Raw genomic sequence first — 20,064 nt, forward strand, 5'->3', positions numbered from 1 at the left:
AACCGGGTTGTTTACAAGTTTTGGTGTGTTGAAACACTTGGTTTTGCACCTGTTTTTACTTGTTTTCCTGCACATTCTTTGAGTAAAAACGTGTCTAAACTAACCGGGAGTGTTTTAAAGTGGGTTGGGTAACTTGAAAACTTGTTTTTGAGTGATTTGGTGAATTCCGGCAAATATTCCGGTTAAGGTTCCGGTCACCGGTTTCTGGGTTAAGTTTTCCTTTTTGGGTAAATTACCTTTGAAAATCTTGGTTGGTGGGAAAGTTGTCAGCCTGCCATACCATTCTGCCGAAAGTTGACTTACCTACCCATCACCTTTTCACCAACCCGTCACATCTGTGTCAGTGTGTCAGTGCACATTCGAAAGATATCCTTCGACTTCGAAAGATATCCTTCGACATCGAAAGACCATCCTTCGATCAGTGACAGCTCGATAGATAAACATCTTTCGAGTAGTCCTTCGAAGTTCGAAACATATCTTTCGATCAGGGAATCTTTTCGAAAGATAGTTGTTTTATCTCGAAAGATAAGGATCTTTCAAGTGTGAATCTTTCGAGATTTTGAGTCTTTCGAAGCCAGTGCTCGAAAGTCAACAGTGATCCTTCGAACACTGTTGATCATTCGAACAAGTGTGATCCTTCGGAAGTTAGCTATTCGAAAGATAAGTGTCCGAAAGATAGGGATTTGACTCGAAAGATAAGGATCTTTCAAAAGGGAATCCTTCGAGTTCTTGAATCTTTCGAGATCATTGTTCGAGAGTCAACAGTAATCCTTCGAGTACTGCTGATCCTTCGAACAAGATTATATCTTTCGATTGTGATCTGTTTATTGTTAACAACTTTCTGTGATTGCAGATCTTTCGACCAGGAACCTTCGGTTGTGTGATCTCTCGGATTATTCACTTAGAATTTATTTTTCTTGTCAAAGATGAATCCGAGTTGGTGGAATCCTGCTCCAGATAGTGGTAAATATACAAGTTCAGGAGTTACTCCTTCATGGTGGGGTACACCGGCTCCTGATAGTGGAAAATACACGTGTACAAGTCTATCACCATCATGGGCCGAATCTCCAGTATCTACATCTTCACAAGCAAATGCTTTACCATCAAATCAATGGGCATTAGTAACGGGTCAAACTCCGAGTGTACAAAGTATCTTATTAAGCGAAAGCGAAACAGGAAGTTTGAATCGACCCCCAAAACTGATGAGTTTGAATGAATATCCAGGATGGGCTGAGAGGTTTAAAACATATGTTCTTGGTCAAAATACGGAACTGTGGATACGTTTCACCACAGATTTCGATCAAGCCATAGAGGTTGCTGCTTCAGAGACTGCGTCATTTGCTGATCTTCCCGAAGATAAAAAGAAAACGTATGATCTGGAAAAGAAAGCATACGCCATTCTCACCCAGGCTTTGAGCAAAGATATTTATCACCAGTTTGTCAGCTTCAAGACAACTAAGAAGTTGTGGGACGGGTTGAAAACAAGAGGAGTAGGGAATGAAGCAACACGTCAGCTGCGTCATGACCTACTCAAGAAAGAATTTGACAGCTTCGCTTGCATGGATAAGGAGTCTCTGGGAGACATGACAAGTCGTTTCTATCACCTGCTTACTGAGTTGAACAATTTTGGAGTTACAACAACTCAAGCAGAGGTGGTGAAGAAGTTTGCTGATGCCTTACCTCCTCAATGGAGTAGTTTCTTGGAAATCCTTAAGTATAACGGAGCGTTGAGAACTACAACTTTTAACGACTTCGTGCAGCTTTTGGAAAACAAGGATCAGGAGGAAACATTGAAGGCGAAGAGAGTTCCATTGCCACAGAATCCAGAAGTGTATTATGGAACTTCCAGCTCTTCGTCTGCAAGAACTGGTTCACATGCTCCAATTCAAACGGCGTTTGTCACAAGTACAGATTGTTTTGGCAATCCAATACAAGTTCCTGTTAAGCCACCTCCCACCACAGACATATTTGGAAATCCAATCCAACCACCTCCACCTCCTCCTGCTCAACAACAACGTGCATGTTATGGAGGAACATCATCTGCTGGTCAACAATCAAAGCCAAGTACAGTACAGCTCGACACTTCAAGCTTCTCCAAAGTCAGTGTAGAAGTAGCCAAGGAACACATGGAGCTACTTAACACTATAGTGAGCGCGTACTGTGGGTTGATAGAAGGTCAGATTGGTAACATTAATCTGACACAGGAAGACTATCGGCAGATAGATAAAGAAGAGATGGACTTGATGGATATCAAGTGGGCCTTTGCTAGTGCTGTGAGAAGAGCAAAGGATTGGATGGAAAGTACTGGCAGAACCAGCTTGGAAAGTAAGCGAGACACCAAGTATGGGTTCGATAAACAAGCAGTAAGGTGCTTCAACTGTGGTGAACGGGGTCACTTTAAACGGGAATGTGCAAAGCCAGCACAGCATGGAAACCAGAACCCCTTCAGAAACCAGGGCAACCAGCAGAACCAGAACAGAAATAATGAACGTACATTAGTGCCTGTCAACAATCAAGCCAACCGGGCACTTGTAGTTCAGATGGATGAAGGTTGCGACTGGTCAATCCAGTTTGGTGGTGATGGTCCTAATGGTACAGCTTGCTTTGCTCAAGTTGTGAAGGATGTAGTTAACACCATTGGTGGAGAATCTTCCGCCAGTGGTGGTGAATCGTCTGAAGATGAAGACTCTTCTGGGTACAGCAGGAGTGTTGATGAAGATTCATCTGGGTCAGGCGATGAGAATGTAGGTGAGACATCTGGTGTCTCGAATGATGTTGACTTTGATGAACTGTTGGAGGAAGCTGTAGCAGAAACTCAAGGAAGATCTGTTCTGATGGATCAAGCTGCTTGTACTTCGTCTTCTCTCCATTCAGCCTTTATGGCTAATGTCGACAGTTCTTCAAGTCAGGTATGTGTCGATGAACCCATTGCTGTAAACTGTGATAATTGTGATAGCTTACAGGCTAAATGTGCTGAGTTTGAGGCAAACATGTCTGAGTTGCAAGCCAAACATGATGCTTTACAAGCTAGTTTGTTTGACTTGCAAGACAAACATGATTCCTTGAATGCTGAGTGGTGTGCATTGCAAAGCAAACACGAGGCTTTGCAAGAAAAATATGATGTGACATTCATCCACAATCAGAAGTTGACTGTGGATCTTTCAAAATGCACAGAAGCCAATATGTTTTATGAAAACCATGAAAAGGAATTTAAGTCAATGATTGAGACATTAAAGAAAGACAAAACTGAATTGACTAAAATGGTTTCCAGAAAACAAACGGACATTAATTTGTACATCTCACGTCTTGAGGCAATGCAAAAAGAAATGGTCTGTGTAAAAACGGAAAGTGAGGCAATCCAACTCAAGCTAGACAGCTATTTGAGCTCTAGCTACGTGTTGGATCACATCATTGACGTTCAGAAAGAAAAACGGGATGTCACATGCATAGGATACAAAAAATGTCCACCACCAGTCAGACACAATTATGATGCCATGCCTGATGAGGAGGATAGAGTGTTCTTCGAACCATCTGTTCCTCTTGATGTGAAGGAGTTTGCAGCAGGACTCGGATACCAGAAAGAAGTATCCTCAGATTCGGATGTGTCAGCAGATACATCTGTAACTGCTGAACAGAAACAGGATCCTCCAGTTGAGGTTGAGGATGCTGATTCTTCAGATGATGAATCTGATGATGCTGCTCCAGCAAAGTCTGATGCGGTAGTCAAAAATGAGGACATACCTCTTGAGAATCACATTCTATGTGATCCCCCTGTCACACCCGCTAAGACTGTTGCAACTGAGTCCTCGTCTGAGAAGGAGTCGGAGAGTGTGACCTTGCTGTACACTTTGGTTGGTGATGATAAAATTTACTCAGACAAAGATTTTCCTATTAAGAACGTTAATCAATCCTTAATCGATAAAGTCTTTGAAAATTCGACAAGTAAGTTTTTGGGGAAGAAAGGACCACATGTTACAGTTACACAGTGTCCTCCAATCCCAAAGGCTGAAGTTCGAAAGCAATTTGGCAACAAGAAATTGCCAACAGTGCCAACACAGCAAAATCACACCAAACCCAAAGGTAAAGCACCGGCTCAAGTCCAGAAGAAGCCGAATCAAAAGAAGAAGAAAAATGTTAACTTTGTGAAATCGACGGGAACGGACAAAATTGAAACGTTTGAAAATAAATCTAACTTAGATTTTGTCAAGAAAGCTACTGTTTTGAAAAGGAATGAACAAAACAGCTCAAAGCCTAGTACCTCGAGTTCACAAGGTTCAACATCATCAGCTAAGAGAACACATGATTCTTCGAGGTATGTTGAACGAAGATCATGTTTTGAGTGTGGAACCATTGGGCATATAATTCGAAATTGCCCTTACCTTCATAAGCAAAAAGGGAAGGTTGATGATCCCCGTGACAAGACTGACCGTAAGCCATCTACTTCCACAAAACAAGATCCCCGACTTGTAAAAGAAAGGGAGAAGAAGCAGAAACGCCAACAGGTCAAAAGGATTGAAAAAGCAATTAAAACCGATGTGGTTCAAAAACAATCTGTTTCTGTAAAATCAACAAATTCAAAAACTTCAAACTGTAATGAAGTTAAAATTTTAAAGAATGACACTGATAAAACAAAACAGACATGGAAACCTAAATCGGTTACTGAATCAGGGGGACCATCACAATTTACAAACCATCAAAGACAAGAAGTTATTGTCATTGATGAAAATGGAAGACCCAAGACCACAATGGCTTGGGTCCCCCTCTCCAACTAATCTCTGAGTGAGTGTGCAGGAAGTTCCAGGAGGAACTATTGATAGTCTTAGGATTGTTGATAGTGGAATGTCCTTGCACAAGTCAGGCGACAGAAGAAATTGTTGCCTTTGATGGAGAGAGAGGAATGAAAAGAAAATGTGGCTGAATGAAGTTGCAAAATTCGACCATATGAAGAACGTGCCGAAAACTTGGTCATTCTGGTTTTGATCGGGTCCTCAGGAACGAATAAAATGAAATGTGTGCCGATGCCTTTGCATGGATTGAACATCCGCACACCATTTCTGAAAGAGAAAGTCAAGACCTTCGCTGGTGAAATGTGGAAGACCAGCCGGACCCGGAGCTTTATGAGCTTGTTGCTGTCAAGAGATTTCTCAGTAGCTGCACATTCGACCTTGAAGTTCACACCGGGTGAATATTAAGTTGGGGGAGTGCTTAGATTCCTTGCAATGCACGGAACAGTTGCAGGATACGCCTTTAAATCCTTAATCTCTCCTATACTTGTCGATATTTTAGCTGCTTTGTGAATTGTTATTATCTCGTACAGCACTCTTTGACCTGACACGTTGATCTCGGATATCACCTCACACGTGATTGTTTCAATGTGAAACTCATCAATGTTGTCATGGTTCGCACCGCTTACCGACATGCCAACTCATTTTTCCAAAATTTGTTAAATCTTTTCTGATAAAACTTAATTTTGGTAAACGGCATTAAGGTCAAGCACAAGAGTAAACCAACATCGGAAAATCATTTTTGAAAATATCTTTGTGTGTTTTAAATTTATCTTAGTTTATTGATTTTAGGGGGAGTATATCCAAAAATCTGAAAATCCAAAAACATCGAAAAATTCAAAAACACAAAAACAATAGAAAAACAAAAATGAGTTTCCTGGCGAGCAAAAGAGAAAGTGATAGTACATCAGTGGTCTATCCAAACCTCTTTAAACCTTAAATGAAAAACGATAAGCAGCTCTATATAAGATGTATCGGTAGGCTCACAATCATTTTAAAGTGTGCAGGGTGATATAAATCTTAATCGACTGAAGACCAGGTGGGAACCATTCATTGGCATATGGTCTTAGTACCGAAATTTCGTTTGATAGATTGCCGAGGTTCTGAGATATTCGGTCTTTATGCTGCTTATCATCTGGGTATCATGGTTGTATCTTTTACCGAAAAATAACGGTGAAGTCTAGATCTTCCATGATACTATACATACGTGTACATATTACATACTGCATTCGACCTCAATAAGTGATAAACAATCACATGTCCAAATCAAATAAGTGATAAAATATCACATTTATCCGGGTGTCAAGTTCGTCTCTCTGCTGTACGGAAGTACTGACCTGTTCACGGACTTGCACCTGTGCCCTCATGCATACGAAAATCAAGTTCCTCATCAATAAGTGATTATATCACAAAGGACTTGTTTTCAATTCAAAATAAGTGAGTATCTCACAATTTATACGGTCAAACAGATGATAATCGGTATACTCACCGGTAAGATGAACCCTCGTGCATACCTTGATACGGGAATGTGTCGTGATGTGGATGAACACCGGTCGGTAAGTATAAATCATACATTAACGTATCCTCTAAACATGATTACATCTGATAAGTTGAGCTTAAGTGGACAACAATACCGATAATTGTTATAGGATGCTTATCTTAATGTTAACTAACTGAACAACAAGAGTGTTTTGGCATGACCGTACACTGATATGATTCTCTTACCCTCGAAACTCGCAAAAAGAATGTTTGTATATATTTATTTACTGCTTAACCTTTATTAGTTCTTATTAGTTCTTTTAAACAGTTTCATCGTTTGGTGCATATCAGCACGACATTAGCGGTGATGTCGTTTGATAACACTCAAAGGATTTTAAATTGTTGTCTTTTAATTTCAAAAATACCAAAAAGATTTTAGGCTTGTTTTAATATAAACTTTATAAAAGCCAAAAAGATTTTATTTCTGCTTTATTTTCGATCGTACGATGTTGGAGCTCAAGTCTTCGTTACCTGAAACCTGACTGAAAACCGAACTGACTAAATCTTCATAAACGGTCAAAATTTGCAGATTTTGAAAGTTAGAATTTAAAATTGATAAATTTATTAAACTTTCAAACTGTCGGACGGTGTTTGATTTTGACATGGTCACTCGTGTGTCATTTGTTTATACTATTCCAAGCAGTTGTTCTCATTACGCGTTTAGATTTCTTGCATGTGCAGATTCTAAAGGCTAGGAGAACATGGTCGATGACAAGCCTTGGAATGAAGACACGACGAGAAGGCGCTCAAAAGATGAAGATGATCGAGTTGCCGCTGGCCATCATCAACACCACAAGGATCTCACTTCATAAAGATAAAGTCTTTTCACGAGCATAACTCAAGGGGGAGCTTATGTTAAGGGGGAGTTTGTCAACACACTTCCTACATGATACGGGTAGTTTGTTGATACACTCTCTACTTTCAAGACGTGAAGACTTTGAAGATCCTCCGACATTGAAGACATGATAGGACATCAGAGTCTTGAAGACTTGAAGACCAAAGACCGTCGAAGTTCAAGACGAGTCTACACTTTTAGAAGAACAAGACAAAGATTAGAGATCAAAGACAAAGCTACAGCCAAGGGGGAGTTTGTTGGTGCACTTGTGTCTGTACTTTGTCTGTATTCGGTCTGATATAAACGATGTCCTGATTTGTATTGTAAGTTGACCAAGTCAACCATCCTCCGGTGTGACTTGGACAACAGTTGAAAGATGTTCTGATCGAAGGATAGCCTCGAAGGATACACCTGATCCTTCGAGGTGATCGAAAGATATGGTTCGACCATGGTTCGACCATTAGACCTCGAAGGATGATCCTTCGAGGTCCATGCTGATCTTTCGTGTAACATGTGGTCGACAGATGATCCTTCGGACCATCTGTCGAATCCTTCGAGCAGACCTGCTGAGCTGGGTATATATACCCATGCATGTGTTGAGAGTTCTGGAGTTCTGCCATTTTCACACACCCGAGAGATAGAAGCTTAGAGAGCATTCTGCCCAGAACTCACTCACACACTTAGAGAGTTTATAGAACACTTCTGTAAACATTGAGCTTGTAACCGAACCTTCATTTGCATTAATACGACTAGTGTTAATCGGTGAATCTTTGTGTGTTTGTTTCTCTACTTGCTACTAACTCGGTTTGCTTGCTAGCTTGGATTCCGCACTCGCTAGTAGGTTTGTATAACAAGGTTTAGGTTCGTAATCCTCCGCGAAACAGGGACCTACAGTAATTCTATAATTTGGGTGAAGCATTTCATCAAGCAGTTGGTGCGCATCTTTAGACCTTCTAGTTTTGAAACAACACGACTATAAGCATTACCCCTAATTCAGAAATTATATGAGAAACTCATAATCAATTAGCTTCAAGGCTTCGACATGTTGATATAGCAAAAATCCTACATTGAAAGAGAAAAATACCAAGACTGAATATCTTACCTAACTGTATGAAAGTGAGGGTAACATGAGGGGAATGTTGGGTAACATGGCGGCAACTCTATGTCGGAGTCCGTCGGACGGTGTAGAGAATAGTACAAGTATCATTGAGTAAAACCAAAAGGCTGCCCGACTGTTAGGCGACGGTGGTTCGCTAGCCGGTGATAGATTTCGGCAACCATCGATGAATAAGAGGGTCCATTTGGAGGTGGAGAACACAACTAGAGAAAGCTAAGCGGTGAGATTGTGAAGATGTGGAGGAAACTTCAAATTTTGGTGAAATCGTGGTCTTTGGGGGGAAACGAAAAATTAGCAGGAGAATTTTTAAACTTTTCTAGTAGAAAATTGGAGGGAACAAGTGTGAAGAGAAAGTTTATTCAAAAAAAGTTAGAATTATAGAATTTATAAACAAAAAGACTCGTTCTACATGTTTCCATTCTATACATCAACTAACTCTAAATATATGTATATAAATAACAAAATCTATTTTTTTAAATTATAGTTACACCAGTAACAATAGTTATAAAGTAATATCCATCGACTAACTCTAAAAAATTTTTATGTATAATGTTTAATGAACAATTTTTGGAGAAAGAGCTAGATTGTTTAGATATTTTAAAAACAAAAAATATATTTTCTTAAAGTGAAGTTACATCTAAAAAATAGTTTACAAACTAAGTAATAATATACTTGGTCCATGGACTAGGGATGACCGGTACCGTATTATACCGTACCTATACCAGTATCCATTTTTTACGATTTTCGAGATAATACTTTCGAACTCATCCCTAACATCTACTAACTCTAAAAAATTATATGTAAAAAATAATAGTATATAAAAAATAAGGTACGAGTACTTTTAAGTCGGTTCCCCACTTTTTTAGTGTTCCTGAATAAACCTCACACTATATATATATATACATATATATATTTACATATATGTATATATATATCTATATATTTAATAACCTGCCAACCCAAACGTGCACCCATGTCCCGCCATACCCCACGGACACGTCACTAGGCGATGGGAGGGCTCGAACTCCACGTGTTAACTTATGCCCCCAACCCAAGCCCCACCATACCTCACGATCTAAGACCGTGGGGTATGGGGCGGGGGTTTTGGCGTGGGTTGGGGGAAAACGCCCAAGCCACCACCCCGGGTGGGCTTGGGTTGGGGCGTGGCCCTTGGGGCTTGGGTTTCAAGCCGGGCGTGGGGCGGTCTTGACATCCTAGCTGGCTTGGTTCCATTGGCTGGCCCCGCCATGTTATAGTGGGACATATGAAAAGTTTGAATTTTAAATTCAAACCGTTTGGCTTGGCCAACCGGTCACCCCAACCCCAACATCCCCTATAAATAACCCCAAACCCCACCGTGTGGTCCATCCCAAACCCCACCGTGTGGTCCATCCCAAACATCCCACGAACCCGCTACCCCAGCCGGTCACCCCAACCCCAACATCCCACGAACCCGCTATGGCATCTTGGACAAACGAAGAAGAACTTGCTCTCGTCACAAGCGTCATATGTGGATATGTATTTGGCAAATTCTTAGTGAACAAATAACTTATTTTTAATTATGTATATTGGATATGGAAGCTATCACCTTTATTATGTAGATGGTTATGTAATTTGGTGGTCCTGATACAATTACTTAATTAAGTAATCGTTTTGATTTAGTTTGGTATATGTGGTCTGAATATAAGATGTAAATTATTAATCATATTTTTATTTGTTATAGTCATTAAAATAGTAAATTATATAAACATCAAAGTAAAAAATTGCACATTTATCTCAACGGGTATTTTTATGAAATTAACGGGTATACCCGATACCCATGGGTAAGCCCGATACCCGACGGGTAATTATCCGACAAATACCCGACGGGTAACGAACCAGGTATGGGACAAAGAATTACAACCGGGTACGGGCCTGGAATTACCAATACCCGGCCCAAGCCTGGCCCATTGCCATTTCTACTCTTTTTACCTCCTCTCTTCTCTCCTCTTCTCTTCTCTTTGAACTTCTGCTCTCAAAACAACAAAACCCTAGGACCAAACACATTAATGGCCACACGTAACCTCCTTCATCTAACGTCGTCGGCGGCGGCAACAATGCCGTTAACCGCATGATTGGTAACGGCTTACAGGTTCTTTCACTTTTTTTTAGATTTATCTTAAACCCCACAATTCTTTATCTTTAGTTCTTTACCATTTTATATGTTTAAGTAATTAGTTTTCATAATTTCATATCAATTGTTCACGAAATGTTACTTAATTTTATGTATTTATTTGTTTTGAATTATCTTGATTGTAATTATCTTGATTGTAATTATCTTGATTGTAACAGGGTGTTAATTGTGTATGTTTAGGTTTATGGTTATTGTTTCAGATTCATGTTTATACAATGTTTATTGTTTATGTTTAGATTTAGGTTTATGTTAATTGTTTACGTTTACGTTTAGGTTTAGGTTTATGTTATTTGTTTATTTCAGCTTTCTTCTTGCAGACTCAGAGAGGTTTAGTCCACTTCTTCTGCTACAGATGTCTGCAGATGTGGTCCGCAGACTGCAGACATTTTAACTCTGAAAAAACAAACAGCACCTCAGTCACGCAGCCCTTCGCCTTCCCTTAGTCACTCTCTTCAGCCCTTAAGGTTCGTTTAAACCCTATTGTTGATCTCAATGGTAGTATAGTAAGCTTCTTTCTTTTTTTACTTCATCTTAGTTAAACTATGGAGTTCAGATTATAAAAATTTATAAATCTAAAACAGAAAAGAACTGCTGCAATTTGATTTGAGGTTCAAAATGGGTAAAAATTTTAACGCCCAAAGGAACAAGCTTTATTAACACCGGCAAACAATTTGATTGGATTGTTTCCCATTATTGGAGTGCCATCCCCTTTAAAGCTGGTTCTTTTTTAACTTTTCATAAACTCAATGTTCTATACATTCCACAATATTAAAAGAAGCTATCAAATTGATAACTAAGACTTAAACCATAATTGGTGTTGTAGTCACATTGTTAAGGGATTGGGTCTGGTTGGGTTGAGTGGCAGGTTAGATTGGGTTCGGGTTAGAGCGGGTTAAATTAAAAATGGATTTAATATGGTTTGGCTCAGAACGGCTCATCAGCAAAATAGGTTCCGGTTAGAATTGGTTCTCAGCAAAATAGGTATTTTGCCGGAGATGGAACAATTATGGTCAGGTACACATTCTGCACTTGAGGGTTTTTTACTGTCACTAGATATTATGATTCGAAGACTTTTTTTATTAAGTTTGTACATGATACAATATGAGAAGATAGTGGACAATTTAAATCTTTAATTCAGTTTCTGAAGGTACTTCGACATACTGTAATATGCTTTTATTTTTTTTTACCTGGATCATACAACCCATTGAATTGAATATAAAATTTAGGTATATACGTTTTCGACCCGGGGGGGGGGGGGTCCTACCCCCCGAACTTTTCGCTTAGTAGTGTTATGTATGTACGTTTCGTATAGAAATTTTTAGGTATGTACGTTTTCGACCCCCCTAGGTATATACTTTTAGGTCCGGTGACTTCCGACCCCCCGGTTAAAATTTTCAAGCTTTGCCACTGCTCAATCTAGTTCATTTAATTGTTGCTGTAAAATAGATTCATGAGAAAAAAAACAATATTTTTGAAATTATAATCGGAGTCTTTTGAACATGAATGATTTGGGAGGTTATACGTTAAAAATATAGAGTTCGAGCAACTTTTCACTCGTTTGACACATTCCACCCATTTCTTTTTAGCATGTTTTTAGAATGACCCGTCTACGATTGAGACGCAAGCCAAAATTGTCTATTCGTAAAAAAAATGGATAAAAAATTACTACCTCTAGTTCCACTAAATTTGTGCGTCCTCTACAGCTCATTTAGTTAAACTTATTTAATTTGTTATTTATGAGTCTTATTTGCAGCTCACAAAAGAAGCTAGCAAAAAATGGATGCTGGGACATATAGCATATATAAGGGAAAAATCTGACAGTCAACTTTTTAATTATACGGTAAGTGACTTCAGGTACTTAACATTATTCTAATAATTTAGCATGGAATGATGTATTATTTACATGAGCTTTTAGTGAATATATTTGTTGGTTTGTATAATGTTCTTTTCAGGTCTATTTAGCAATACAAACTCGTTACTTATAGAAAGTTGATGAACTGTGTGAAAGATACTCGAAACAGGAATATTAGCACCAACAAACTTCCATTGGTAAATATCAAGAGTACAATATTATCTTCTTTTATTTGCAATTGATTAGGCATCTCATGGTGTAAATGCGTAAGCTTATGTTATTAAAATTTATTCTGATGCTTTATTCTAGGGATATGAGCGTTGTACCGATACCGAAAAACGAGTACCGGTTCTGGTATAAAAAATAACCGTCATGGTTACAGTTCGGTACCGGTATTGACTGTTAAAGTAACCAAAATACCGATACCGTTCCGACTCATCATGGTTACAGTTAGTACTACTTTATTCTCAAAAGTTGGCTAATCATAGATAGATTTGAAATTTACAAATAGTACGAGCCCAGCTCAACGCGCGGGGTGCACTTGCTAGTTCTTTATTAAATGGGCTAAAATGGCTAACTCTAATTTCAACTTTCACATGTTAAAATTTTTGCTCTTTGCAACTAATTGTGTCTTCGATTTTACATGACAAGGTGGAATGGCTACTACCATGGCTTAAGTTTATTATGTACCCTTGATCTTAGTTCCACTTTTGTTTCAATTGGCAAATGATTATAGAATCTTGATTATTTCACTTGAAAAAGCTTGTTTCTATTAATCAGTTTCTTTTAAACTTTTTAAAAGTTTAACTTGTGCATCTGGAATTTAGAAATAATACTTTTTGTCTTCAATGTTTCAGTGTTTCAGTCAGAGAGCTGTTGGTTTAGCAAGATGGATGTCATATGTTGCAAACCATTGTAAGGAGGGTGAATGACCAAATGGTGAAGAGGATATGAAATATTGCATAATGGGAGTTGGTGATAACCATCAACCATGACACAATTGATGAGGATATTATTTATGAGCATAATGAAGTTTCGAGTTTTTATTTAAATATTTGTTAGGTTTTTGTTTTATATGTTAGATATTTAGACTTAATGTGACACTTGTTAGACATTTGGAAGATAATAGAAGTTATGATATTATGCTTTCTACTTTTATTTTTATTTTTATTTTATATTGTAAATAAATAATGATTTTAATTAATCAAAACTAATATGATAAATGTCTATAGTGGCATTTAATTTGTACAACTAAAAGCTCAAAACTATATAGTGGCAAACAAAAAAGTGCCACTAAAAGCCCAAAAGATTGTAGTGGCAGATCAAAAAAGTGCCACTAATAGGCTTTAGGGTCATCGCTTCTAGTGGCATTTTTTTTGGGTGCCGCCCATTCCAACAAAGGTCTTTAGTGGCATTTTTTTGGTTTTTTGTGGCACTTTTTGTGTGCCACAAGATGACAATTTTTTTTGTAGTGATTGTAAAAGTGTCCTAATATGTTCTTTTTAGGACGCTATTCAAGTTATCTATATACATATTATGCGACCATAAAATTGGTTTCATGATCTTATTTGGTATATTAGGACCCTTTTCTTGGTACCAAATTAGCTATAATGTTACATCATAAGGGTCCTATCAATTAATTTCTAAGGACGCTTGTAAGTGTATCAAAAGATTAAAAGTATGTAAGCACATGTTAGAACATCGTAAAAGTGTCCTAATATGTTTTTATTAGGACACTATTTTGGTTGTTCAAAGACATATTACGCGACCACAAAATTGGTTTCATAATCTTACTTGAGATGTTAGGACGCTTTTTTAGTTCTGGGACTTATTACGACCCCTTTACATGAAACGCTTTTACCGTTGGTCCTATTAAATGAAAGGTCCTATAAAATAGCATTTTAGGACGCTTTTGCGCGTACTAAAAACCCAGTTTTCTTGTAGTGTGTTGAAAAAGTGGCAAATGACCATTTCTGCCATTCGGATATGCATTATATGTATAGTATAGATATATGTTATGTTATATATAAAAGTTTGAAAATTATATAATTATAATTTATATAAATTAATAAATCAAATAGGAGTCAAGTCAGAGCCTAGCTTGAAAAATTACCAACAAACCAAGCTTGAGCTTTAGATGGAGCTTGGAGCCCTCATAAATTATTTTATATGTATCAAATATCTATACATATTGTACATTTATGAATATGTGTAGGTATTTGTTTTGCCACATCACCTTATAAAATATATTTAAATATGTATTTTATATGCATTTAATATCTACACATATTGTACATTTCTAAATATGTGTAGATATTTGTTTTGCCACATCATCAAAAAATATATATTTACTACGTCAAAAAAGGCTTACGGCCACACAAAAAAAGTGTGACCATACACCTTTCGCCACGCGTTTTTTTTCCAGCTCAAGTGTGACCAAAGGTCGAGTCATCGTAGGTATCATACAGCCACATTCACGTTTAGTGGCCGTAGCAACCTAAAAGTGTGGCTATAGGGTACCACATATCTTGCTGCAATTAGACATTCTGTACAATAAGTGTGGCTAAATAGTAGCAACAGCCACATGAATTTATTGTAAGTGTGTCCGTTTCTATCATATAGTCACATAAAAGTTTGATTTAGTCACATCAATTAAAAAATGTGGCAAAAAAAGTTGTTGTAATCAAGCATTTCGTTCATTAAGTGTGACTAAATGGTAGCAACGGCCACATGAACTTACTATAAGTGTGGTCGTTTTATTATTTAGTCACATGAGTTTACTATAAGTGTGGCTAAAAACTATTTCTAGACACACAAAACAACTTTGTAATTTTGAATGTGACTATTGTCTAACCTTTAGTCACACATAAAGTTTTGTAATTTTAAATGTGGCTATTGTTTAACCTTTGGTCACACATTCTTTTTTTTCACATGACGTTTGTTATCATTCTGTCACACAAGAAAAAAAAAGTGACCATAGTGTGGCTAATGTTTATGTAAAGCCACATAAAGTTTTGTGTTTTTAAGTGTGGCTAATGGCTAACCTTTGGTCACATATAATTTACTTTTCTCATGGCGTTTGCTATCATTCCGTCACATAGAAAAATAATGTAACGATAATGTGGCTAATGATTATGTAAAGCCACATGAAACTTTATAATTTAAGTGTGGCTACCATCTAACATTTGGTCACACATATTCATTTTGTCCATTACGTATGCTAATATTCTGTCACATAAAAAACAAAACAAGGATGGCGTGGCTAAAAAATATGTAAAGCCACATGAATTTTTTTTATTTTTAAGTGTGGCTATTGTGTAACCTTTGGTCACACAGTATTTTTTTACCTATGACGTTTGCTAATATTCTGTCATATCAAAAAAATAAAATGACCATGGTGTGACTAATGGTTATATATAGCCACATGACTTTTAGTAATTTTAAGTGTGACTATTGTTTAAGCTTTGGCTACACGTATTTATTGTGGTTCTATATGGCCATTTTCGTGTAATTAGTCATTTTTTTTTGTAAAATAAAAACATTTGTAAACATGAAAAAAACCTAAAACCAAATTATATTAACAATAATAAAACAAAATTGATACATAAGTTTTCAACTTAAGACTAATAAAAAACCTCTGATAAAATCTATCTACAAAAGTTGAAAAAAGAAATGACAACACACATAAACTAAAACTATTTATAGGTTGTTTTCTTCATGTCTATGAACTCACTCCTTTTTGACTTGATAGTGATGCAAAAACTATGATCAGATAATAGAGCATGGCATGCCTTCAACATTTTTTATCAACTTCCTATTGCGTTAAAGTTCTTTGTGATTGGTAAATTTTCATCGTAAGTGCATCTTGGAAAATCCCGATTTCTCACCATGCGTGGTCCTACCGGCAACTTGTTCGCCTTTGGACGAATATCCTGCAACAACTGATTTGTTTTAGTTTTTGATCAAATGATAGGTTCGGTTAAAGATAAGATGCGAGTCAAGTACCTAATCAAGGATAGCATGTGAAATATTTTATTAGCTCATTTCTAGATTGTTTTTAGGCGATTTTTAGGAAGCCTGGACTTTAGTCGAATCAGGTTCTGTTAGTATGCTATCTAACCAAATCAAATCCACAACTAAAACAAGTTTTTATTTTTTCTTTCTTATTAAAAAAGAAGATAAAGATTAATATGAAAAATTAACCAACCTTCTTACAAAAAGATGTGTCTGATGCATCTCCTTTGTTTTCATCATTTGTACTAGAGTTTGTTACGAAAGATGAAGCATTATAGTTATAAGTAGCATCTACAACTGCACCTTTGGGGTTTGTCTGATTCGATGTCTCATCGACAACTAATAAAGAAGATGGATTAAGCTTGGTTACCTTTGTTGGAACCGGTGCTGTTGTGGTTTGATTCAGTCCAACAACATAGTGACCATCAAGATACGACATTATCCACTCAATGGCTTTTTAACTTCAGCAGCTCAAAGTAAGTGTGCCTGCATTCACTAGTAGAAAATAAATCAAGCTACATTTTATTGATACACTAATATAGGTCTGAATATATTAGATTTAAATTTCTCAAAATCAAAAAATTTCAAAGCATGCAAGTTGTCAAAATACATGGATACCTAGAACTACAAGGCGTCTTGCTTAAATTCACCTCAAAGCTTTCAACTTCATTTCCGATTCTATTTTATGCATGATTTTCACTTTCACTTTTGATTTCGCGAGCAATGTGGCGTAACCAGCCATGCATCAGGTCATGAACATTAAGAAGAGTTAATATGGAAAATGTGAAATTTCACGATTCAAGTCTTTTTTTAATTTCTTGAAAGAAAAATAGAAACTTTTTTAGTTACCGTTATATCATAACCAACCATGCATCAGCTCATGAGCAAGAATGGATCCAATTAGCGGCAACCTGCAGCATTTAATCACCAAAAAGGCTTTAAATTAATTTCCCACATGTCATTTGTGCAAATTAATGAATTTAACTCAAAACGTATCCATAAAGATATCACCTTGGAAGACATATAGAACAAGAATGGCGGTAACTTCACATCTACATGTAAGCTTGTGATGCAGAGTTCTCATTCCAACAAACCAACTGCCATCGATTCTTGGTCAGCTCTTCAGAAAGGCAATAAAATTATACAAATATAATCTAATTAATACGTAAAAGCGAAGTAACAAATAACAAGTATCATTCTATCAACTATTAAGTTTTTAAAAGGCGTACAGTTGCAACGGTCAGCTCTTCAGAAAGGCATACGCCCCTTGTCTCAGGCAAAGGCGAATCCCTGAAAGATAAGATTATAAACTAGAATTAATTCTGAAAAGTAGCAAATACATTTTGTTTTTTGGAAAAGAACCAGAACTGGTTATAATTACATTTTTCTCCTTAACATTGCATCATTAAACTCCTTACACTCGGTCTGCATGCGCTTCTCCATATTTTCTGCCTTTTTGCTTCTTTGTCTCGTTGGTAGGATGCTAAAAACAAGTTTTTTCAAGAACTTAATTACATTAGCTGATATCCAATGTGAAATTTCTTAAAATTTTAACTACTAGATGCAGCTAATACCCTAATCACCATGGCTCCTCTAAATGATTAGGGCTGAAACATGTAGAAAAATACAAATATGCCAGTTCCATTACATGGCAGAAAATAATTAGGGCTCAAATTTGTAGAAAAATAAGAAACAAAACACCTTATAACTTATAAGACTAAACCAATAATTAAAAACAACAAACACCAACTATATAAATATATCCACTCTATCAACAAGTAGTTATAGGTTCTAACTGAGACTAAACTAAATAGAATCACTGCATGTGTTCAAGACTAACCGAATGGAATAGAGGAAGTTGACGAAAACCTCCACAGCTCTTACCCACCGTCAACAACCACCTCTCCCGCACACCCTCCTTCACGACACCATCACCTTCGATCTAAACATTAGTCGCTGTAACATTACAACCAGAACCACTGTCATAACCACCATCATCATCCTTGATTGTTAGGGATTAGGGTTGCGGTTCAAAGGTTGAGTATGTAAAAGGAAGCTTGGGTCTTTCATTTGAATTGATTGGGGGAAATGAATCTTGTAGGAGGGAAATAAAAATTCATATTGATTTCGGTAGGAGGGAAATGATTTTTGGGTAGGGAAATGAAAATTTAGATTGATTTTGGGAGGTGGGAAATGAATTTTCGGGTAAATAAATGCCATATGAGCATAGACAAATAATAGTTAAGGCATAGGTGACACCGTGACAAATAATAGTTAAGGCACAAGTGTATAAATGAGTTGAGCTACTCGTGACTTAGTCAATTTCAACTAAAAAAACTCAAAATTAGTCGTGTTTAAACGAGCTCGAGCCTTAGCCCGAGCCCAAAACCAAGCACATTTAGGAAAAAACCACGAGCTCACTATTTATTTAAATTTTAATTATATTAAAATAATATTAAATAGCATTTATAATATTCTAAAAAACTATATTATATATACATTTTTATTAATTAATAATATTAAACAAGCCGAGCCCGAGCTCTAAGCCTGAGCTAAGCACGAGCTTGAAAAACTATTTATGAGCCCAGCTCTAGCCTAAAAACTAAGCACAAATCAAGCCGAGCTCCAACCTTCATAAGTTAAACAAGCTTGAGCTCGAGCCTAGTCGAGCTTGACTCAGCTCGTCTGAACCCTTACTAAAAGTCGTATGTTTTTTAGTCTGCTGATATAGTTTGTTAAGACATGTATGATCCATTATTGGCTACTGTGATCCATTAAAACTTAATATAGTCCATTAAGACTCAGTATGGTCCATTAAGACCCAATATGGTCCATTAGGACATGTATGATCTACTATTGGCCATCATGATCCATTAAGGCCCAATATGTGATCCATTAAGGCCCAATATGGTCCATTAGGACATGTATGGTCTACTATTGGCCATTATGATCCATTAAGGCCCAATATGGTCCAATAAGACATGTATGATCTAATATTGTCCATTGTGATCCATTAAGGCATCATATGCTCCATTAAGACATGTATGATCTACTATTAGTCATTATGATTCATTTAGGCCCAATATGGTCCATTAAGACATGTATGATCCACTATTGGTCATTGTGATCCATTAAGGCCTAATAATCCAATATGATCTATGAAGACATGCAGGGTGTAATATTGTCCATTGTGATCGATTAAGATCTGATATGGTCCATCAAGACATGCATGATCTATTATTGTCCATTGTGATCCACTATGATCCAACATAGTCCATTATGACATGTACGATCTATTATTGTCCATTGTGATATATTAAGGCCCAATATGGTTGATTAAGACATGTATGATATGCACATGACATTGTAGCCTAGTGACAACTTTGGGTGGGATAAGACTTAGAAACCATTAGGTCCTGGGTTCGATTCACACAAGGGGGTTTTCCCATATTTATGGGGTTTCCTCATGAAAACTAATTTTGGGCAAACTAAAAAAGACGATCAAGAGACGAAAGCGGGTTACCTTAATCTATATTTTTTTAATTCATTATTACAAATTAAAACTATAGCTTAACAATCTATTTCTTTCCATAAAGTATAACATTATTACTCATTAAACACCATTGTTTAATAATATATATACACACACATATGAAGTTTAATTTAAATGAGCCAAACGAGCGAGCCACGAAACGAACCAAACCTACCTTGGTTGGGGCTCGACTCGTTTACAAGTCAAGCTAAGGGGCC

At 36.9% G+C, this 20,064-nt stretch overlaps 2 long non-coding RNA genes across 11 annotated transcripts; one reads left to right on the plus strand and one right to left on the minus strand.

Annotated features, from left to right (window-relative positions):
• Window positions 1-10,253: 10,253 nt before the first annotated feature.
• Window positions 10,254-13,450, plus strand: LOC110900090. 3 transcript variants are annotated; one of them, XR_004876481.1, is made up of 5 exons: window positions 10,254-10,406; window positions 10,766-11,462; window positions 12,202-12,288; window positions 12,401-12,497; window positions 13,158-13,450. It is a non-coding gene; the product is annotated as an uncharacterized LOC110900090 (long non-coding RNA). The 3 variants fall into 3 exon arrangements; XR_002570775.2 differs by having other exon boundaries at window positions 10,766-10,912; XR_002570777.2 differs by having other exon boundaries at window positions 10,254-10,392; window positions 10,766-10,912.
• Window positions 13,451-15,856: 2,406 nt separating this feature from the next.
• LOC110900089 lies at window positions 15,857-18,487 on the minus strand. 8 transcript variants are annotated; one of them, XR_002570760.2, is made up of 8 exons: window positions 18,155-18,484; window positions 17,696-17,797; window positions 17,544-17,604; window positions 17,326-17,434; window positions 17,164-17,225; window positions 16,933-17,019; window positions 16,508-16,809; window positions 15,857-16,232 (listed from the first exon to the last, which is right to left on the minus strand). It is a non-coding gene; the product is annotated as an uncharacterized LOC110900089 (long non-coding RNA). The 8 variants fall into 8 exon arrangements; XR_004876485.1 differs by having other exon boundaries at window positions 16,508-16,800; window positions 16,933-17,225; window positions 18,155-18,486; XR_004876487.1 differs by having other exon boundaries at window positions 16,685-16,809; window positions 16,933-17,225; window positions 18,155-18,486.
• Between the last annotated feature and the right edge of the window lie 1,577 nt (window positions 18,488-20,064).

Source organism: Helianthus annuus, chromosome 13 (genome assembly GCF_002127325.2).
Source record: "Helianthus annuus cultivar XRQ/B chromosome 13, HanXRQr2.0-SUNRISE, whole genome shotgun sequence".
Classification (NCBI taxonomy): domain Eukaryota; kingdom Viridiplantae; phylum Streptophyta; class Magnoliopsida; order Asterales; family Asteraceae; genus Helianthus; species Helianthus annuus.